The sequence below is a fragment of the Meriones unguiculatus genome, chromosome 18, assembly GCF_030254825.1.
Source record: "Meriones unguiculatus strain TT.TT164.6M chromosome 18, Bangor_MerUng_6.1, whole genome shotgun sequence".
NCBI lineage: Eukaryota > Metazoa > Chordata > Mammalia > Rodentia > Muridae > Meriones > Meriones unguiculatus.
Window position 1 is genome coordinate 5,565,757 of NC_083365.1, and position 22,358 is coordinate 5,588,114.

Consider the following 22,358-nt stretch of genomic DNA (forward strand, 5'->3'; position numbering starts at 1 on the left):
GGGTAGAGGGTTGATAGTAGAGAATTGCCAGCTAGGCACTCAATCCTTCAGGTAGGGACTGAGGAATGCTGGGAGAACATGGAGCTACTTGTCCTGGGCCTGAAGCACATCACTCAGGACCCCCAAAACCAAGTTCTCAGCCCAAAGGAGATTTATTTGCCCCAGAGAGATGGAGGACAGGGAATAAGAGACAAAGACAGGAGATAGAAGGTAAGGGAGAAGGGGAAAGGAACTAGAGAGAGGGAGGAGGGGTGTTTGTCTCAGAGGGGAACAAGGGACTGCCTCAAGTAGAGAGGAGATAATGTGGGACAGAGGAAAATGGTGGTTTATAAAGGTAAAATGGAAAACCCCATGTTAGGATGAGGTGTTTAATTTTAATTGAGCATGTTAATTAGGTGAACCAAAGGGAGCTTTTGATTGCTGGACTTCAGTATGTTTGAGAGGGCTGATTGCCCAACAACCACCTTCCCTCAGGTTCCCCTTAAAAGCCTAATTTGTTTGCCTAATGAGCTGGGTAGTCTTTCAGAGGCCCTCTCTGGTAGGCTCTGGTTCTGTTCCTTGGAATTGGGGGTTCTAAGCCAATACTTTTCCTATTACCCAGCATTCTGCAGGCAGAGGCAGAAAGATCCCTGTGAGTTTGAGGCCAGCCTGGTCTACAAAGTGAGTTCTAGAAAAGCCAGGCTGTCACAAAGAGAAATCCTGTCTTGAGAAAAACAAACTCTAACCACCTTGTAAAATAGATATGAAAATCAGGTATCTGTATTCTACATGTCAGGTTAAAAAATAAGGGTTAATATATATATAAATATTTTTCTCACTTACTAGTTCTTTGAATATTTTGTACTATTTGTTTTGATCATATTCACTTCTCCCTCAGTTTCTCCCAGACCTAGCACTGCCTTCCCCACAGTTGTGAAGCAGTTTCCTACCAACTTGGAGAGAAACATCATAAAACACAGGATGTGAAAAAGAGGTAAAAACAGGATATTTTTAGGACAGGATTTTTATAAGGAAGTGAAACAAGAGTGTGTTCTACCTAGAGAACACAGGAAGATAGAAAAGTTAACTCAGAATAACTCCATAAAGGCCCTGACATTGACCAGTTCATTAGGCCACTACCTACCATTGCACTGAGTCCAACCCCCCCGCCCCGCACTCTGTCCAGAAAGCTTCTGAGACCACACTACCATCATGGAAGTTGAGACCAACAAGACTGCCTAGAAGAGAGATCAGCCAGCTGCCTGGAAAGACCACTCTCCAACCTGCTGAGCTGCCTGCAGGCTGCGCAGTGTGCTCCAGGTTCCTGGCTGTCACCCACGCTGGGGTGGGCTTTGTGTCATGTCTGCTTCTATAAGTAACCTCAATAAAACTCACTGGTCCACCAACGCTGGATGCTGGTCGTATATACTTTGTTCTGTCATTGGTTCCCTATCTGGAGTGAAGAGAACCTGTTCATCTCTCTCTAGGAATAATTATCACACAACACTTTGCCACTCAACTGTGTCCATTTTTGGATACCTTATTTATAATTTCTGCTGCCCACATACTCTTGGATGTCTGGCTGTCTACTGGAGAATGGTAGCCTTACCACTGGCCACACCCTTAAAGAAATTGACTCTCTCTCAGGACGTATCAGTTGCTAAGAGCTTAGACAGAGGTAAGATTTCATGCCTACCTCCCCTTAGTTGGGATTTTGCTTGAGAAAGGGTCTCATGTAGCTCAGGCTAGCCTTACACTCCTTATACAGTCAAGGATAACCTCAAATTCCTGAACTGTATGCCTCCACCTCCAGAGTACTGGGATCACGTATGTGAGACACCATACCTGATCACATAAACATACTTTTTGTACATTCATTTTATGTGTGTATTTGTGTCTGGTCAGAAGAGTACTTTTGGGAGATGGGTGTTTTTGTTTTTTTACCATCAGCATTCCAGATATAAGGCTGAGCCTATTCATGTTGGTGGCAAGAATACTTACCTGCTGAACCAACTCACCTACCCCACTTAAACATTTTAAGACATCACTAAGAATTGTTCATATATATATATGTGTGTGTGTATTCCTTGGAATTGGGGGTTCTAAGCCAATACTTTTCCTATTACCCAGTACACACACACACACACACATATACATATATTTCATATTTACTTTTGCTTTTAGTCTGGCCACACAGGGATAGGTATATGCACATGTGTATATACACATTTAAATGTGTTGTCTGTTTTTTTCACTCATTCTACCTGTGCTGATAGGCACATACAAGTAGCTCCAGGGCCAGACTAGCAATATTGACACCTTGAAGATGTGGTATTTTCTACATAACAGAAAAAAACTCAACATTTTATGTCATCAAAGTCTTGGTTAAGTATATATGAGTGATGCTGTAAGAGCATCCACTTGTCTTATGATAGGGTTACTTGTGGAATTTAGGAAAAGGAGAATAAGACAGGGTGTGATTAAAAGGGGTATTTGCACTTATTAGGTAAAGGAATGAGTGATTTCTATTAAAATGTGTTTATCACATGCCTTAGACCTATGCAAGCCCAAATTAAGACCAAATTCCAGCATGGAGAGTGGAGTTGGGCATCAAGTTCCACCCCTGCTGAGTGGCTGTAACTGTTGGCTGCTGGAAGGACGGTGACTGAAGGAAGGTCAGTTTGCTTGAAGAACATAGCCCCTGGCCACGCCCTAGTGGAAGACCACATATCCAGGAATGCTTGGACAACACATACTGGCATTGATGCAAGAGTTGAGGGATGACACAAAGTTGGGTGGAGAGAGGCTAGATCTGGGAAGAATTAAGAGGGAGGGTGAATATGATCAAAACACATTGCATGAAAATATCAAAGAGCTAATGAAAATATAAAAATGTAGCCATGTGTAGTGGTGCATTCCTTTAATCCCAGCACTTGGGGGGCAGACACAGGTGGATCTTTTTGAGTTTGAGGCCAGCCTGGTTTACAAAGCGAGTCCAGGACAGCCAAGGCTACACAGAGAAACCCTATCTTGGAAAAAAATTAGAAAAATGTGCTTTTTAAATGCCTTCATCCAAAAAGAGAAGAGAAAGTCGTAATGAGACTGATAGTAGGACTGAGAATCAAGAGAGATCAGCCTTTCTCAGGCTCTCAGTATGGTCATCATCTTTCTAGGTCAAGATAGATGAGAGGGTAGAGAGATGATGCAGCAGTTAAGCTCACATACTGCTCTTGCAGTACCTTAACAGACAGCTCATAACTGCCTGTAACTCCAGATCCAAGGGATCTGACACCCTCCTGTGGCATTTACAGGTAACTATACTTATGTGCTCACATTCACGCTCTCGCTCTCTCTCTCTCTCACACACACAAACACATGCACATGACTATGTATATACATTAAGATTTGAAACTACAAGTCACTAGAGTTGCAAAATGCACAAATTATTATTTAATACACAACACAAAACAACAGTTTCCATTATCTGAGTGTTCAGTCTAGACCCTCTGCTAAAGGCTTCTCATGTACAGCCAAATAAAAATTTGCCAACAACCTTCTAGGGTGCCTGAACCTACACTATAGCTCCAGGAATCCATCAACAGGCAAATCTCATTTTAAGATATTTCCAAAGCATATAAAGATATTTAACCTTTACTGGGCATGTAAAATACCATTACTATGTAACCCACTTGGACACTGAACTGCCATGGGCTACATCTGTGAGTCTCTGGGAAGTTCCCTGTGTTTAAATTTTCTTGTTCTGTTGCTCTCCTTGTGGAGACCCTGTCCTCTCCAGCTATTTCCCACTTCTTACATAAAATTCCATTCACTCTGCCCAACAGTTGACCATCAGGCTCAGCATCTGCTTTGACAGTCTGCACGGCAGAGGCTTTCAGAGGCCCTCTGTGGTAGGTTCCTAGTTTGTTTCCTGTTTTCTTCTTCTGGCTTTCAGAAGCCCTCTGTAGAAGGTTCCTAGGTTGTTTCCTGTTTTCTTCTTCTGCGACATCTGTCACCCCATTGATCGCCAGGGTTGATTCGGCTGATCTGGCTGGCTAGACGGGTGTCCCCTTCCTCCCTCACCGCTCCATGTGCGTCCCTCCCGAAGCTGCGCGCTTGGTCAAAGAGGACGACCTTCCCCGAATAGAGGAGGACCTGTCTTTGGTCAAGGGTATACGAGTAGCTGCACTCCCCTGCTAGAACCTCCAAACAAGCACAACTATTTATTTAACCTGTGAAAATACTGAGTGAGGCTTGACAGTTCATATTCTTAAAGTGTTTGCATTTTTTTATTTTTGAAAGTACAAATGCTACATCTGTGCAGGGGTTCTGGGTTATCTCCATGAATAGTCCTTGGTTGGAGTATGAGTCTCTTGGAAGTTCCCTGTGTTCAAATTTTCTTGTTCTGTTGCTCTCCTTGTGGAGACCCTGTCCTCTCCAGCTCTTACTATTTCCCAGTTTTTACCTAAAATTCCGTTCACCTGCCCAACAGTTGCCCATCCGGCTCAGCATCTGCTTTGATAGTCTGAAGGGCAGAGGCTTTCAGAGGCCCTCTGTGGTAGGTTCCTAGGTTGTTTCCTGTTTTCTTCTTCTTCTGATGTCCATCCTCTTTGCCTTTCCAGATGGGGATTGGACATTTTAGTTAGGGTCCTCTCTCTTGCTTAGTTTCTTTAGATGCACAGGTTTTAGTGGGTTTGTCCTATGTTGTATGTCTATATGAGTGAGTATATACCATGTGTGTCTTTTTGCTTCTGGGACAACTCACTCAGGATGATCCTTTCCAGATCCCACCATTTACCTGCAAATTTCATGATTTCCTTATTTTTCATTGCTGAGTAATATTCCATTGTGTAGACCTGCACAGATGTAGCCCAGGGCAGTTCAGAGTCCAATTGGGTTACATAGTAATGTGAAGAGGGACTGCCTCTGACATAATCTGATTGGCCTGCTCTTTGATCACCTCCCTCTGGGGGGGGAGCAGCCTTACCAGGCCATAGTAGAGGACAATACAGCCACTTTTGATGTGAACTGACAGACTAAGATCAGAAAGGAGAGGAGAACCTCCCCTATTAGTGGACTTGGGGAGTGGCATGCAAGCAGAGGGAGGAGGGAGGGTGGGATTGGGAGGGGAGGAGGGAGGGGCTTATGGGGGGATGCAGAATGAATAAAGTGTAATTGATGAAAAATTTAAAAAAAATTTATGAATGCAAAAAAAAAAAAAAAAGAAAGTACAAATGCAGCTTTTACTTGTGTGTGTTAGGGTCTTATTCTAGCCAAGTTTGGACAAACAAACCAACCAAAAAGGCCCATAAAACATGGAGTCCATTTTGTGTTATCCAACTACTCTGGACTATGGGATCCACCATAGGGTGTCATTTCATTGGAGAAAACCTATTTTCCCTCTCCCAACAGCTTTTAAAATACATATTCAGCCTTTTTAGAGACCTCAAATGGTTTATACTTTTAGGTTACTTTTTCTTCATTCTTTATAGTGTTAGGGAATATAGATAATATTAATGTCCTTAAAATATATCAAATCTGACATCTTTAGTTGTTTTTGGTTTCTAAAATAGCCAAACCCATCATTAGAGAGAAAACCACACACATTCCACCCTGTGTTTTCATGTTGTTCCTTATCCCCCTTCTAGACATGACAAAATGTAGTGACTCTTGAGGTTTCATAACAGATTAGGTGACACTGTCCTCCCAAGTCCCATGTCTAGTTTTCTCACAGGAAGTCATTTGATCGTAGAATACAAATCCACTTGGCATGATCCAAACAACCACCACACTAAACTTTCCAAATACCTATTGATTTTATAAGCTGAAATGAAGAGTTCTGTTATTTCTCTTTCATTTCTGTTACACTACTGTTTATTCTTTCCAAGGTAGAATTTTTACACACACTAATTCACACATGTATTTTTGGGTCCCCTATTTCATGTCTTACTTTTTTTTTAATTTGAAATGTCTCCTACAGGCTCATGTGCTTAAACACTTAGTCCTCATATGGAGGCACCGTTTGAGGAGGTTGTGGAACATCTAGAATATGGGGGTTTAACAGACAGATGTGGGCCACTGTGCCTAGGGTTATATCCTAGACCCCGATTTTGGTTCCACTCTCTGCTTACACAAAAATGTGAAGAATTTTTATACATGCTCCTGCCACCATGAGGCCACCCCACCCTGCTTTTTTTCTGCACCAGGGGAGATTAGACCTTTCCATACTGTAACCTCCCATGAACTCTGCCTCCCTTAAGTTGCTTCAGTCAGGTATCTCATCCCACGCCCAGTGATGAGCTATATCACTAATATAACCTTCCATCCAGAATATGGGGTCCAGTATTCCATCTGATGATATCCACTCACCTTCTAGCACTACTCCAAACATCTAAACCACCCCCTGGACTCAAGTCATAATTCCATTCTTTCTCTCGGTCCCTGTGTCTATATTCTGAGTGGCTGCCCAGCTCAGACCAAAACCTTGACACAGAGGTCGAGGCACAGGAAAGGGTCTTCAGGAACCTGGAGTGAGTAACTCTAACCTCCATATTCTCAGGCATAGACATTAAAGATTCCTAGACAGGGCTCAGGCAAAGAGCAACGAAATCCACCATACAGACTTCAGGACACTGTCCGGGAGAGTCAAAGCCCTACAGAGAACTTTCAGTCCTTCATCCTTCAGGTCACTGGAGCCTATGTCCAGGTGGCTCAGGGTTTTGTTCCGCCTAAGAACATCAGAGAGGTAGTCCCAACATTGCTCACTCAGGGAGCAGTTGGCCAACCTGTAGGAGGGAAAGGACAGCATGTAAAGAGGGAAAATGTAACATTTACACAACTCTATGAACAATAACAGTAACAAAATTTTCAAGCTAGACAAGGACCTTCTGGCTTATCCTTGCACATCTCCTATTGTTTCTTCTGACTTACGTCAGATCTAGCACTGAAACTAGTAAATTCATTGAAAATGCTTATGTTTGGATGATGTTACTTAATGCTAACCTAAATTATTTATATTAATAATGCCTCAATTACTGGCTTTAATGATGCTTTTAATATTACATGATTATTGTAATATAGGTAACCAAACCCATGTTGTCTTGTTTAATGAACAGTATGAAAACATATTTCAAAAAATGTATGTGGTTTAATTTCATTTCTGTTGCTATGATGAAAATATCCTTACAAAAATCAACTTCAGGGAGAGAGGCTCTATTTTAGCTCACTATTCCAGATTGCTGTCTCAGTGTGCAAAGTCAAGCAGAAACTTTGAACAGCTGGTCCTAGCACATCTAGAGCCAAGGGCACAGAGAATTCATACATGCATGCCTATGTTTTCCACTCTTAGGTAATCCAGGACCCAAACCTAGGGAATGGTGCTGCCCACAGTGGCCCAGGTCTTTCCACATCAATTAACATAACCAAGACAATTACAGACATGCCCACAGACCCCCCCCGATCTAGATAATCCTTCATTGGGACTGTCTTCTCAGATGATTCTACATACTTATTGTAGCCATGATTACAAGAGAGGCTCATTCAGATGAAATGAGGTCAAGGGGCTCATAGGCATGTTACTCTGTGACTGTCCCAGTTTAGAGCCCATTCTGCATGCAAATAGAAGTTATTGACACTTCAATCTAGTCTAACATCTTCTGAAATTTAATACGTTAATTCCTTGGTATCTATGGGCAGCAGCAGAGTGTGTGCATGTGAGTCAGAGTCGTCACCATGAGTGCAAACCTCCACAGGTACTCAGGAGCTGTTACAACAGTTCAGCATGTGTCTGGAACCTGTCCACACTCTCCTGTATACCAACTAAATGGGGTATCATGTTGATTAGGGAATAACAACAAGAAAGTGAATCTACAAATGTAAAGTTCAGAATCAATTAAAATTGTTGAATAATCATTATAGTGTGTATGCATATATGATGTGTATGGGCATACCACAGTGTGTATGTGGAGGTAAGAGAACAGCTTTGTTGAACTGGTCTCTCCTTCCACCTTTACATGAGCTGTTTCAAAAGTTGTCCTTGAACTTGAAATCCTTCTGCACAGTTGGAACTACAGGGATGTACAACCAAGCGTGGGGTATGCATGCCTTTTAAAGATTTTTAATTATGTGTATTGGTGAGTGCTATGTGTGGGTCAGTCCATGTAAGGGTATCTGCGGAGGCCAGAGGAGGTTGTTTGATTCCTCAGACCTAGAGCTACAAGTGGTTGTTAAGCTGCCTGTCGTGGGTGCTAGGGAGCAAATGGGTCCTCTGGAAGCGCAGTGTGTGTGTTCTTAACCACTGAGCCATCCCTCTAGCCCCTTGCAACTTGCCTATGTTTATTAAGTTTATGCTTTGAAACTTCTGCTCTAAGACTGTATCAATGGGAAGCTCTTAAAACTAATTTCTCTGTGTGGTATGTAAGAGAATGCCTTGGTCACTGGACAGGATTCCTACAAATGATGATGCTCTGGTTAGCAGGTAAGCACAGAAAGGTGTGACAATTCAAGGAAAGAAAGAATGAAGAACCTCCCAAGCACTCTTTGGCTGCATTCTAAGCTGAAGGAAAGAGAGGCTGGAGAAATGTCCGGTCCTCTTATGGATGCAAACAATACCCACACACACCCCTATCAAGAGTCACAGCCAGCTTTCCCCACAGGAAACTGTCCTTCACTGGCTGAAAGAAACAGTCTGGTCTGCTGAGATTAGGCTTGTCTCCTTTTCTACCTCCTGCCTCTCTATGCTGCCTCCAAAATTTAACAGTGTGCATGCTGCATGTGTGTGGAGGCCAGAGGCTGATGTCAGTGTGTTCCTCGGTTGTTCTCTGCCTTGTTTGAGACTGGAGCTCACAAATACGGCTGATCCTTCAACCCTCAGCTCTGGGGTTGCAGACAAACAGTGTCCTTCTGTAGTTAGCTTAGAAAATACTCACTTCCCCAGCCACACAACAGGCAGCTTTTAATAAACAGAGCCCATGTTGAAGGTATCCCCACAGTTCCCCACAGTGGCCCTCTACTCAGGGCCACTTACACTAAGTCATTTAGCATGCAGTCTGGGTGGCACAAAGCCTTGCACAGTGAGTGCATTCCTTTGTCCAAATTATTGGATGTGAAGTTAAGATGCTTCAACGTCTTGCTGCTGATCAGGACAGAGGCAAATATCTTGCAGACATCAGGTGAAAGGTGACAGTCTGCTACCCTGCAGGAAAAGGAGAACATCACATTCTTCTCTGTCTTCACGACACTGTCCCTTGCTATCCCTGTGAAGGTTTGAGACCTCTCAGAACTTGACATTGTTCTTTATTTAAAAAAGATTTATTTTTAATGTGTATTAGTGTTTGTCTGCAGGTATGTATATGTATCACATCTGTGCCTGGTGCTTATAGAGGCCAGAAAGGGGTGTCATATCCCCTAGAACCAGAGGTACAGGTGGCTGTAAGCCACTCAGGCGAGTGCTGGGACAGGGCTTAAACTTGGGTTCTCTGCATGAGCAACAAGTGCTCTTGACCCGCCAAGCCATCTTTCCAGTGAGTGAGTGAGTAAGTGTGTGTGTGTGTGTGTGTGTGTGTGTGTGTGTGTGTGTGTGTGTGTGTTTATTTTGGTAAACTGTGTCATGCTTTTTAAGCTTGCTGAAATTGAACTCTTAAGAGTCAGGGATTTCATGTCCCAGACTCCAGCATGTTTACTGCAGATGTCTTCTAAGACTCCTTGTCCAGGGATGGGCTGGCCCTCTGGGTCTGTAATAGTGAGAGGGGAGAGCAGTCACACAGCCCAAGAGTAAATACACTGTTCCTGAGAACAGTTCCAACCAAAGTTACTACTGTTGATGCCATAACATAATAACAACTGACCACGAGAAGGAAGGCAGGAAGGAACTCATGGGGGAGATGATGCTCTTCTCCGCCTGGAACTCTGAAAGGGGAACTCCAGCAGGGCTGTTTCAAGGCCTCCCCAGTCATGTCTGCTGGATGAGTCTAAGTACCTGTCTTGCTCCTTTGCAGACATTATCTACCTGCTGTTATTTGCTGTTTTACTCGAGGGCCCAAAAGGAACACTCTGTTCCTCCTCCCAAGACAGGCAATCAGGATTTCCTCTGACTGCTTCAATGAGCTTTCCCCTGTCAATTTCTGCAGATGTTTATAGGTTCCAATTTGATGATATCTTTAGTCTTCTCTGTCATTGGGCTATCCTAGTCTCTGATGATGATGTGTCAGTGCCAGATCTGAGGATAAATTGTTAGTTATCTGTAGCTTCTTTCTGCTTCTTGATATTTAAAATTTTTGCTATATATTCAATACACTCAATTATTCAAAACCCAAAGCATGGCTATCACAGAACTATACAGACTATCAGCATCCAGGGCAGAAAAACAGGACAAAAGTGCACATACAGAACCATCTTTCTCCATATTTACCCCACCCCCTTTCTGTCACTAAACAAGTACTATCCTGCCTCTTAATGCCACAGTCCTGTCCATCCTTTACTTTATATGTGAACCACGTGAAATCATTTTTAATCAAATTTATACTACCAGCAATGTCTGAGATCCATCTAGATATGCTCAATAACCACAGGTTTCTCATGTAGCTTACTGTCAGTCAGAATTCCAAATTCTCAAGTTTGAACACCTGCCATGAATGGTTCAGGAAGCACCTATCTACCAGCAAATGGAGTCACGCAACCATCGAACATACAAAAAGTGCGAATTGAGTCTAAGCTATGTTAGAATCCATGAAACCTGAACAGAAGCAATGGTTCCAAAGTGTATATTCTCACATTCAAAGTGTGCAACCTTCACATTCCACAGTCAGGCAAACTTGTAAAAATTTAGACTTACTCATTTTTACTTCATGTGTGTTTTGCCTGCATGTGTCTGGGCACCACCTGCATGCCTGGAACCTGCAGATGTCAGAAGGTTATCAGATCCTCTGGAACTAGAGATACAGATGGTTGTGAACCACCATGTGGGTGCTGAGGATTGAACTCGGGTCTTCTGGGAGAGCAACAAATGCTCTTAACAGCCCAGTGTTTTAAATTTTAAAAATCACATTCATTTATTTATTTATACAAGTGTGCACACATGAGCACATATGCTACAGCATGCAAAAGGACATGTGTAGAATGTGAACAAAAGAGGACAACCTGTGGAAGTTGCTTCTCTCCTTTCTCCATGGAGGTCCTGGGCTAGAACTAGGTAGTAGGGTGGCAGCAAGTGCCTTCACCCACTGAGCCATCTCTTTGGCTAGCTCTGATCAGTTCTTAAGTTTGCACATGAACAACATAAAAATAGGACGTAGGTGCATAAATTAAAAACTGTGGTCCTGGGGTGGTTTAATTGTCAACCTGACACAATCGAATCACCTAAAAAGGGAGTCTCAGTGAGGGTTCTCTCGATGGGGCTGACCTGTGGACATGTGTATGGGTGATTCCTCGAGTTAGGTGAGGTGGTATTATCTGCCCACTGTGGGTGGCACCATTCCTCAGCAAGGAGGAGCCTGAACTGTTTAGGGGGAGAAAGTTGAGCATGCATTAATCCACTGCTCTTTGCTCGATTATGGATGGGATGCCACTATGCTTCCACGTTAGTTTTTCCTACCCTGACTTCCCACAGCAATGGCCTATAAGCTGGAATTTTGAATCCAATAAACCTTTTTTTCTCTAATGGTGCTGAGGTCAGGGCATTTTTATAACAGCAAGAGGGATCAAAATTAAGATGCCTCCTTTGAGGGGAAGAGTGAGTTGGTGAACACAAACTTACCCCAGAGTTTTTATGTTGCACTCTGCCTGGTTCAAGACATCACACAACAATTTCACATCAGTCTCAGAGAGGAATGTGAGGCTGAGGTTTAAGTGCTGCAAATTGCGGCTCTGATTTATCAACGCAAAGAACAGGTGGGTATCACGTGCATACACGTTGTTTGCCCTGTAAAACAGAGAGGTATCCATCAGTTTCCACCCAGCCTGAACTCTGGGTCTTTGGCACAATCCTATATCCTACAATGAGGGCATAACTCTAATTTCATAATGCAGTGACACTGCTCACTGGTTCTCAAACTGCCTAATTTTTCTCTTCCATGTGAACTCTGTAAGATGTTTGGAGCAACACTGGCTGTCACACCAGCATATAGAAAGTGGAACCCTGCACACGCTCTCATCATCCTATAACTCATGGGACAGCCCTCGATGAAGAATGGTCAGCAACAGACATTAGTGGTGCCATGCCGGTGAGATTCTACTTTAGACTGTAGAAGCCTTCATTTATGCGGTTAGCTGTAAGATGATAGGAAGACTAGACTGTTACCACCGTATTGCCACTAAATCAAAGTCCAGCTTTAACTTACTCAAGTACTTGAAGGTTGCAGTTGAGGTACCTCAGGTGATTATACAAGAGCAAGAATGCTTGCTCACTGAGATGAGTGTCTTTGACTTGTAGTAGCCGGATGTCATTATTTATGAGCACAGAGCACACATGATGCCAACAGATGAGTAACTTTTCCCTGTAATGGAAGAGAAAGGAATACATTTCATTGTTTAAAAGTTAACTCAAGGGGCTGGAGAGATGGCTTGGTGGTTAAGAGCATTTGCTGTTTGTGCAGAAGCCCTGAGTCCAGTTTCCAGCACTAAGATGGTGGCTCACAACCATATCTAGGTTCAATTCCAGCATTATCTGACACCCTCTCTGGCACCATTGGCACTGTACGCACACAATATACATGCACACATGCAGGCATTGACAGCACATAAATGTAGCAAAATGACTCCCTCAACAGAGGAAGGGTAGCCAACTAAGTCCATTTCATGCTACAGTTCTTAGCCAGATGTGTGGCAAGGTCTGTCGGGATTCCAGCTGTTTTACCTGGAGAGTAGAGGGTACTTAATGTCTACTGGGTAGTGGCCAGAGAACTCTGAGAATCCCACACGTTGGGGACCAGGCTTGTCTGGGACTTTTCCCTCCCCTTCCTACTCACACAGCAGCAGAAGAGCACACAGATGGCCTGGTGGTGCTGAAAACCTGCCTTAAAGAAAACCTTGGTGGTTTCAGAATGAAAACTGAGGCAGAGTCCCAGAGCCAAAACCTAGAGCAAGAATCTCCTGGCTTAAGCTCTAGATGCGACTACTTACACACAGTATAATCCTGGATAATATATGTGACTTCTCTGCCTCCTTCCTCACTTCTAGCAGAATAATCAAATTGGCCTTATAACATTTCTTATTCTCTCTCTCTCTCTCTCTCTCCCTCTCTCTCTCTCTCTCTCTCTTAGGTCATTGGACTTGAGGGCAGGCACCATTAATCTGCTGAGCCATCGTGCCAGCTCACTTTATATGATTTCCAAGTATAAAATAAGTCAATCTATTCCATGTTTTTGTGTGTACATTTGTGAGTTCATGCACACGTGTGTGCTCATGTACGGAAGCCAAGTCTCCGCCTCCTTAGTGCTGGGATACCTGCTGCTCTGCACAGCCTTCTCAAGAAATGTGGGTCCTGGGGAAGAAACTGACATTCTCACACTTGTGCAGCAGCTGAGCCATCCCCATATTCCCCGTAACATTTGACTTTTAAATGGCAGTTTGCAGCCAGATCAAGAAAGTCTGAGTGTGACACTCACACCTCAGAGGGGCAGGACACGCACTTGACAAATATCGTCCCTCTCCATCCTCCCAGTGTGACGGGTTAATAGCATTGCTGCTTTGATAACAAGGCCACTATAACTAAGAAAAGGGAAGTCCCAAGGATAAGTTCCAGGGCTCCTAAAGAGTCAACCTATTCTATTGCTACAGAAAGATTGGAAGTTCAAGGCCAGCCTTGATTACAGAACAAAGAGAAGATGACATCGTGTCTCAAAAAATAAAAATGATCTGGAGCTGCAGTGCCTACTAAAGGGCTAGCCTGGTATAGGCCCTGGATTGTAGCCTCAGGATGGAAACAAAAAGATTAAAGAGATCATAAATTATACACATGTATTTTTGTTGTTTGATTTTCCTTATTGGAGACAGGATTTCACTCTTTAGACCAGACTTACCTGGAACTCCCTCCGTATGTCCAGACTAATTTAAAATGCTCAGAGAACCTCTTGCCTGTTTCCTGAGTGCTGGAGTTGCAAGTGTGGGACCCCATCCATGGCTTATTGGATTAACATTTGTTATTCTTTAGGTACACTGTCTTATGTAGTTTAGGCTTGTCCTGCACTTACTATATATAACCAATGATGACCCTGTGCTTCTGCTCCGCCTCTACCACCTGAGTGCTTGAATTACAGGCATGTACCTACACTCAGTTTTACATGATGCTGGGTAACAAATCCAGGACCCATTAGAACAGGCGGTACTCTGCCAACTGAGCTACTTCCTGTATATATGAATTGATATATCATTGCCACTCCATAAATGTGCACAACTAATAAATAACAAAAATAGTCAGTCATGGTGATGCATGTCTTTAATCCCAGTACTCTGGAGACAGGCAGAGGATAACTGAGTTCCAGGCTTGACACAGCTACATAGTAAGATCCTGTCTCAAAAATATATATACATATATATTTTTTTGTTTTGTTTTTTTAACAATATAAATATTAATAAGATCAAATTGCATATCTTTAAGAGAGTTAAACCAGGGCTCAAAATGCAGCCTGTTGGACTGGAAAAGTTCAGTGGTTAATTTAAAAGTGCTTATGTTTCATCAGAGTAAGAATTTGGATCCCAGAACCCACACTGGGCAGTTAACTATAGCTCTAGGGGATCTGACGCCCTCTTCTGGCCACTGAGACCATCTGCACATATGTACATAACTACCATGCAGCCACATACATGTAAAATAAAAATAAATCTTAAAAAGTGGAAGCTGCTGACAAAGGGTGAATTTGTATTTTTCCCCTTAACAGCTCTGTTTTGTTTTTAAATTTATTTTTAAAATGTTTAATTGAAATAGAATTACATCATGTTTCCCAACCCTCAAGTTGACAGCCTTTTCCTTTACATATATATGTATGTATATAGGAATGTGTTCATACATATGCATGTGTATATATACGCACACAAACTGTGTACATATGCATATACACACATACACATATAACTTGCCGAGTCTGTTTTTGTTGTTTGTGTGTATGTGGTTTCTAAGGTGACCAGTCACCACTGGACAACCAGTAAGTGTGAGCTTTCAATCACAAGTCTATATAAATAAAAAATGCATAGAGACAGACTCTGAAAATGATACCAAAAAGAATGACAGAGATACATGAACTAACACATCACTGCTACTCACACATACCTGCCTTCTTGTACTTCAAGTACAAGAGTTTGGGTTGGAAAGGATAGTTTCCTCAGTGTAGAACAATGTCTTAAGCAGTAGGTAGCAACCATAAAATCAGAATAATTTTTAGCCACAAAGTTAATGTGTCTCATACAGTTCATTGCTTGCACTAAGAAGGCCTCATCCTCCATCTCAAACAGACAGTAAAGTAACTTCATGCCATCTATTTGTTCTTGAAGCTCATCATCAGCATTAATGGTTTCAAGGCACTGATTCAACTACTGTATTATTTCCTGGGACAGCTGGTAGCCAAAAAACGTCACTAGCTTTTCTTGTTCTGATTCGTGCAAAAGGCCAAAGATGAAACAGCCCAAAATAATCCCCTGTACTTTGACTTTCTTTAGAAACGTAAACATGAGTGTCTCTATACATTTAACATCCTGACTAGGGTGGTCCACGTGGCTCTTTAGCAGATAAAAGACAGCAGCACAGATCTCCTGGACGGATGGGTGGAGGAATATGTAACAGTTTTCAAGTTCCCTGCTCTTTAGAAGTATCCTCATGTCCAGCAGTGTGGCGATGTCAGAACTAATGATCCCATTTCTCCTGAGAGCCTCCTCGCTGAACACAAATGTGTTAGTCCACATGCCCTCTGCAGCCAGGGAGCACAAGCTGGGCTTGGCTTTTCTTACTTAGATGATGGGCACTTTGGGGAATGAAGAAATTGAAGATGTGAGTGGTATACAGGGAGGGTACTGGCAGATGGCGACTGGCTCTCTTCCCTTCTCTATTTCTTTTTTTTCAAATAAGTAGCCACCATCCAGTAGATCAGAGGGACCTCACACAGAGTAAACAGATGCTCATTTTCTCTCACAACACTGTAGGCTTCCCGGGCTCTGTTCCTATCTCGGAACAAGCTGTGGAAATACCTCTTACTACTGTTCTCACTGAGTCCTGTTATTATTTCCAAATTTGTGCACTCAATCCTACCCTCCATTTTCTTTTTTCTTAACTCTTTTTTTTTTATTAATTACACTTTATTCATTTTGTATCCCCCCAAAGCCCTCCCTCCTCCCCTGCCGATCCCACCCTCCCTCCCCTTTCTGCATGCATGCCACTCCCCCAGTCTACTGATAGGGGAGGTTCTCCTCTCCTTTCTGATCTTAGTCTATCAGTTCTCACCAAAAGTGGTTGCATTGTCCTCTACTGTGGCCTGGTAAGGCTGCTCCCCTCTCAGGGGGAGGTGATCAAAGAGCAGGCCATTTTCTTAAAAGCCTCTGGTGTAGCTTAGATGAGGAGAGAGGATTCAGGGAGTAGCTTCCTCCTGAGCAAACTGCTCAGCAGTATATTCACTGGCTGCTTCTCCATCCAATTATCACACATCTCTAATTCCCGTTCGGTCAAATCACATTTCATCCATTCCAAGCTGTCAATGATAAATAAGAGTTTCTCAGGTTGGGACAATTATCTTCACTATGGGAGCTGAGGGGCTGGGCCACTCTCTGGAGATCAGTTCAGCCAGGCTTGCTGTCTTCAGTTGTTTCACGTCATCACAGCAGAAGCAGAAGATGTAGGAGAATTTGTTCTGAAACACATGGCCATCTGACCAGGCCAGCATCAACTTTGCCAACATCAGGGTCTTGCCAATTCCTGCCACTCCTTGCAGGAACACCATCTGTGGCTTCTTTCAGTTGCCTTTGATACAAGAAGGTCCTCAAAATAAGCATAGTCTTCCTGGGTCAATTCTTGCTTAAAGGAATCCTGACCTCTGATGATGAACTTTCTGGACCAATCTTGGGTCAGCTTCTTCTTCAAATGAGCTTGATATTATCTTTGGGTTTCCTGAGCCAGTGTGCAATAAAAGAAAAATTCCACAACATTTCAAAGTTAAGTTAAACATTCACCAATATATAATCTGACCTCGATATTTAATTCTCAGATGTACCCTTATAAAAAATTTTAATTATGTGTGTGTTGGTAGGTTCTTGGGGAGGTCAGAGGTGTTAAATCCCTGCCTGGAGCTTAGTTACAGCTGTCCATGAGGCACCCCACATGGACCCTATTGAACTCAGGTCCTCTGCAAGAGTGGGACATTCTTCTAGTCAGTGAGTCATTTCCTCAGCATCCTTACGATGCATGTTTCTAGGAATCTGGGAACTGTGGTTAATATAAGATTGTCACTGGCCCCAGATCACAGCTTGCATTTCTGTATGTCATGAATGCTGTATTGTTAAAATGTCGTGTGCTGATTCAGAGGCTGGCACTGGAATTGGGGTTGCCCCTCTTCCTCATTTTAGAACAAAGAATGTGTAAGTCAAATGTCTTGGGTGGGTTCCTGTCTGGGAATGGACTGACCCCCAATCTGTAATAGAAAGGGAAGAGAATAAAAGAGCTCAAGAATAAAAATACATGCCATCAAGAACAGCTAAAAAAAAAAAAAATGAACCATTTCTAGGAGATTTTATGGCTATTTATCCCATGATATAAAAATGCCTGCAATGGAAAAAGAAGCCTAAATTAGAACCATGGGAAACTTGACCATGCAGAGACAGCTCAATTGGCAGCTCCAACTAACCCCACCTTCCCCAGCTGGTTTCTGCTGGATGTTGTGAGAACACAATTTGATGATGTTATGAGAGCCTGGTTTGACGATGTAACCTTCCTACCATTATTTGCTCTTTCAATTGGGAATATCACTTGAGAGGATACTCTGCTCTGCTTGGGAACTCCAGGTGTCTGCCTTAAAGAGGGATTCCTAGTCAATTTCTATTAGACATTTTGAGTGTCCAATTTCATGATGTTTTGCTATCTACCTACCTACGAACCTGCCTACCTGCCTACCAACCTACCTACCTATCATTTATCTCTATCATTTGCTATTTATTTATTTTACTTTGACTTGCTATGTACTTAATAAATGTGTTCATTCAAAACAAAAATCATGGTTATCATAGATGATTTTCTGGACCAGTAGAACCCGTGCTGCACAAAGCTGTCCTACCAGGACAACATAACCACCAAAGACCAACAAGGTGCGGCAGACTGCATAGTTTCCTCACTCAAACATGAATATTTTCAACCCCTGCCACATATACAGATACACATACCCAAGAAAGTGTGATTACAGATGGCTGGCATGACAGCACAAAACTGTAAAAAAAAAAAAAAAAAAAAAAAAAAAAAAAAAAACCAAATCACTATCAACAGAAGAGTGACTACATAATAATGAAAACCGGTTGTATCACACTGACATTAAAAGTATAGAATAATGGAGCTGGAGAGATGGCTCGGTAGTTAAGAGCACTAGCTGCTCTTGAAGAAGACCAGAGAATGGTTTCCACACACATCAGGTGGCTCACAACAGTGTATGTCCCAGCTCCAGATGGTCTGGCCTCTGCCGGAACTGCAATTACACACATAAACCCACACACACACATGAAATTAAAAAAAAAAAAAGATAACCTTAAAATGTTCAGCATTTACAATCTCCCATATATATGGCATGAAAGAAAAAGGGGACTATTTAGAGGGCCAGAGGGAATTAGTGGGAGGGAAAGAGAGAAGGGAGACTCACCATGGGAGAACTATAAGCAAAGCACAATGATATATACATACATGCATACATAATACATACACACACACAAAATTCATACTGAAATGTGTTATATGCTAAGTGTAACAATTTTTTAAAGGTGCTCAATAAAAATAAAAGGCAGGTTGCACAGTCAGGGGGCACTGAGGAAAACCAAGGCAAACTGCAGGTGTAAATGCCTTAACTAAATTTAAGAATCAAAAGACGGGGGCTGATGAGATGTCTTAGGGGCATTTGCCATCAAACCTGATGACCTGAGTCTGGTCCTTGAAATCCAAATGACAGAAACAGAATTGACTCTCAAATGTTATCCTCTGACCTCCACTTGTGCACCAAGGGTACACTGGCACCTCAAAGACAAATGAATTGAACCGTAAAGCATCCATGATCTCTATATCAGGATAAACATAAATGTGACTATTAAAATCAGTGTTTATGAAACACAGCTTTTCATTATAAGCTTTTGCTTGTTAAAGATCCAAACAGACACAGCCACAACAAAGACTGAGAAATCTTGTTACACGGTTGTTTAAAATACATGGTGTGCATGTGGGAGGGGGAGTGAGGGGAGGAGTACAGTACATAGCTTGTGGAGGCCAGAGGTTGACACTGGGTGTCTTCTTCAACTGCTCTTCACTTTAAAAGAGATTTATTTGTTTGTATTTTCTGAGTGTATTTGTCTGTCTGTATGTATGTGTACCAGATGTATGCTGTGCCTGCCGAGAATAAGAGATGGCATTGGATCCCCTAAAATTGGAGTTACAGGTGGTTGTGAACCACCATGTAGGTGCTGGACACTGAGCCCAAGTTCTCTGTAAGAGCAGGTGTTCTTAACCACTGAGACATCTCTCCAGCCCCTCCATTTCATTTTTTGAGACAATTTTTTCAGCTGGCTTAGGACTTAACAAGCTGACTGGTCAGCTTGCTACCATGCCTGACTTTTATGTGGTTGCTGAGATCCGAAGTCAGATTCTCATGTTTACACAGCAAGCACTTTACAGACTCAGCCACCCTCCTTGATCCCAAAATTACAGCCTATAGCAGGTGCTTTCTGTCGCTGTTAGCCTATATCCACAGTGATACCATTTCCCTCTAGAGTTAAGTCTCCAGTGTAGATGTGAGGAGAAAATTACTGATGCTCTGGGTAGAAGTTTAGCAATCTAGGTTAGGGGATGATACCCTCATATGTTTGGCCACACAGACTCGAGCTAACATGTCCATATGAAGCTGTCTCCTTCCTCCAGGAGAAAAAAAAAATGCCCCACAACACCTGCTGCTTCAATGGTGGATGAGCATAAAGAACAGCTATCTCAACTATGACACGATCCTCACTCACTACAAAGAAGCTTTGACAAACTCACCAGCAATCTCTTTTGCTACCTTCTCACTGAGATCCTTCCTGTTGATCTTCTGGAAGATTTGGAAGGTTATATCCCAGGCTTGCTTCTCCTCATAATGTTTCACCAGTAAGTTGGCAAGGTCTTCCCGAGATGCCTTCTTCACCTCGGTCAAGGAAATCTGTTTCAGCCCCAACTGTAGAATCTCCTGTTTGAGGAACTCCTTAAACTTCATAAATTCCTTCTTGTTTAGCTCTTCCAAGTACCACATAAGGCCAAACTCAGAAAAGAAAGATGCCATCCTGTTTTAAGGAAGATAGACATGTCTTCAGAGAGATGAGTATCAGAAGTATCAGACAGGATCTGTTAGAAAATTAGGCAAGCATCTGAGTTACTTTAAAAAAAAATCAGGTCAAAGGGCTGGGGAGATGGTTGGGCTGGCAAAGTGTTCACTGTGCAAGTGTGAAGATGTAAGTCAGATCCTCAGCATTCATGTAAGAAGCAGGGTGGACAGCCATAAAACCAGTAACCTACAGTATTTCCTGCCTGCAAGATGTGCTGGGGCAACAGTGGTGCAGAATTTGTAAGAGTGGTCAACCAATGACTGGTCCAACTTGAGGCCCATGCCATGCAAGGGCCATGCAAGGGCCATGAATATGCTGGAACCACAGGCTGGTCAGCCTAGAGACTCGGGATAGAACCAAACACAACTGGCAAACAAAACAAAAGGCAATGAAATGATTCCTAATAATACTCTGCTATATTCATAGATCGGTACCTAGCCCAGATGGCATCGTTCAGGAACTGAGAGAAGCAGATGCACAGACCACAGCCAAATATTAGGCGAAGCTAGGGGAACCTTGCAGAAGAAGGGGAGGCTAGAAGGATCAAGGATACTATGAGAACACAACCCACAGAATCAACTAAGTGGTGCTCACAGAGACTGATGAGACAATTATGGAGACTGCATGGCTCTGGGCTAGGTCTTCTGCACATGTTATAGTTGTGTAGCTTGGTGTTCCTCTGGGACTCCTAACAGTGGGAATGGGGTGGGGGGGCTTTCTCTGATATTTTGCCTGTGCTTGGGACCCTTTTCTCCTACTGGGTTGCCTTGCCAGCCTTGATACGAGAGTTTGTGCCTACTCGTATTGTAATTTGTTATGTTGTGTCCAGTTGATACCTCTGAAAGGCTTTTTATTTTTTATTTTTGGAATGAAAACTAAAGGAGTGAATCTGGGGATAAGGAGAGGTGTGTATGAGGGGGTCTAGGAGGAGCAGAGGTAGGGGAAACGGCAGTCAGGATATGTTGTATGTAAAAAAAGAAGAAGCAGGTGTGATGGCGCAGCCCTGTAATCACAGTGCTGGGAAGGCAGACACAGGAGGATCCCTGAGGCCGGCTGGCCAGCCTGTCTAGCCATAGTTGGTGAAGTCCACTTTACTAAGATCCTGTCTCAAAAATATGGTGAGAATAATTGAGGAGACTACTCGATGTCACTATCTGGCTTACACACACACTCCCCGCCCCATCTCCACACATACATTTGGTCACTAACTTACTGCATAATACACTCTTCATTGCAGACAATAAATAAAGGCCGGGAGTTCTTCAGTATGGGCTCACTTTAGCTCTCATCCCACTGAAAGGCCCATTAAAACAATAACAAACTGGTTCTCAATGTCCTAATGCTGTGACCCTTTAACACACTTCCTTGTGTTTTGGTGGCCCCAAACCATAAAGTTATTTTCATTGCTTCTTCATAACCAGAATTTTTTTTACTTTATGAATAGTAACATAAATATCTTAGGTGATCCCTGTGAACTAGCCCTCATCTCCCCAAAGGAGTCACAACCCACAGGTTGACAATACTGCAACAACACTTGGAAACTAGCAAAATGAGGTTTAGTACTCTGGAGTGAACGGTGGGGCTGGAGTGATGTCTCAGCAGTTAAGAGCATTCCGTATTACTGCAGAGAGCCCAGGTTTGGTTCCCAGTACCCACACAAGGGGCCTTACAGCTGCCTGTAACTTTAGCTCTAGGGGAATCTGATACATTCTTATGGGCTCTGCACGCATGGCACATACACACATTCAGGCAAAGGCACACACATAAACAAACTTAAGAGAATTCCTGGTACCTCTAACTGCGGTGATACCAGGTGCAATGCTAATAAATACTGAGCAATACTGATGATGTTATTATGGTAACAG

The 22,358-nt window shown here is 42.8% G+C and overlaps 1 pseudogene; it reads right to left on the reverse strand.

The window, feature by feature from the left end:
* Nucleotides 1-6,565: 6,565 nt before the first annotated feature.
* Nucleotides 6,566-20,450, reverse strand: LOC110559394 (NACHT, LRR and PYD domains-containing protein 4E-like; annotated as a pseudogene).
* Nucleotides 20,451-22,358: the final 1,908 nt, after the last annotated feature.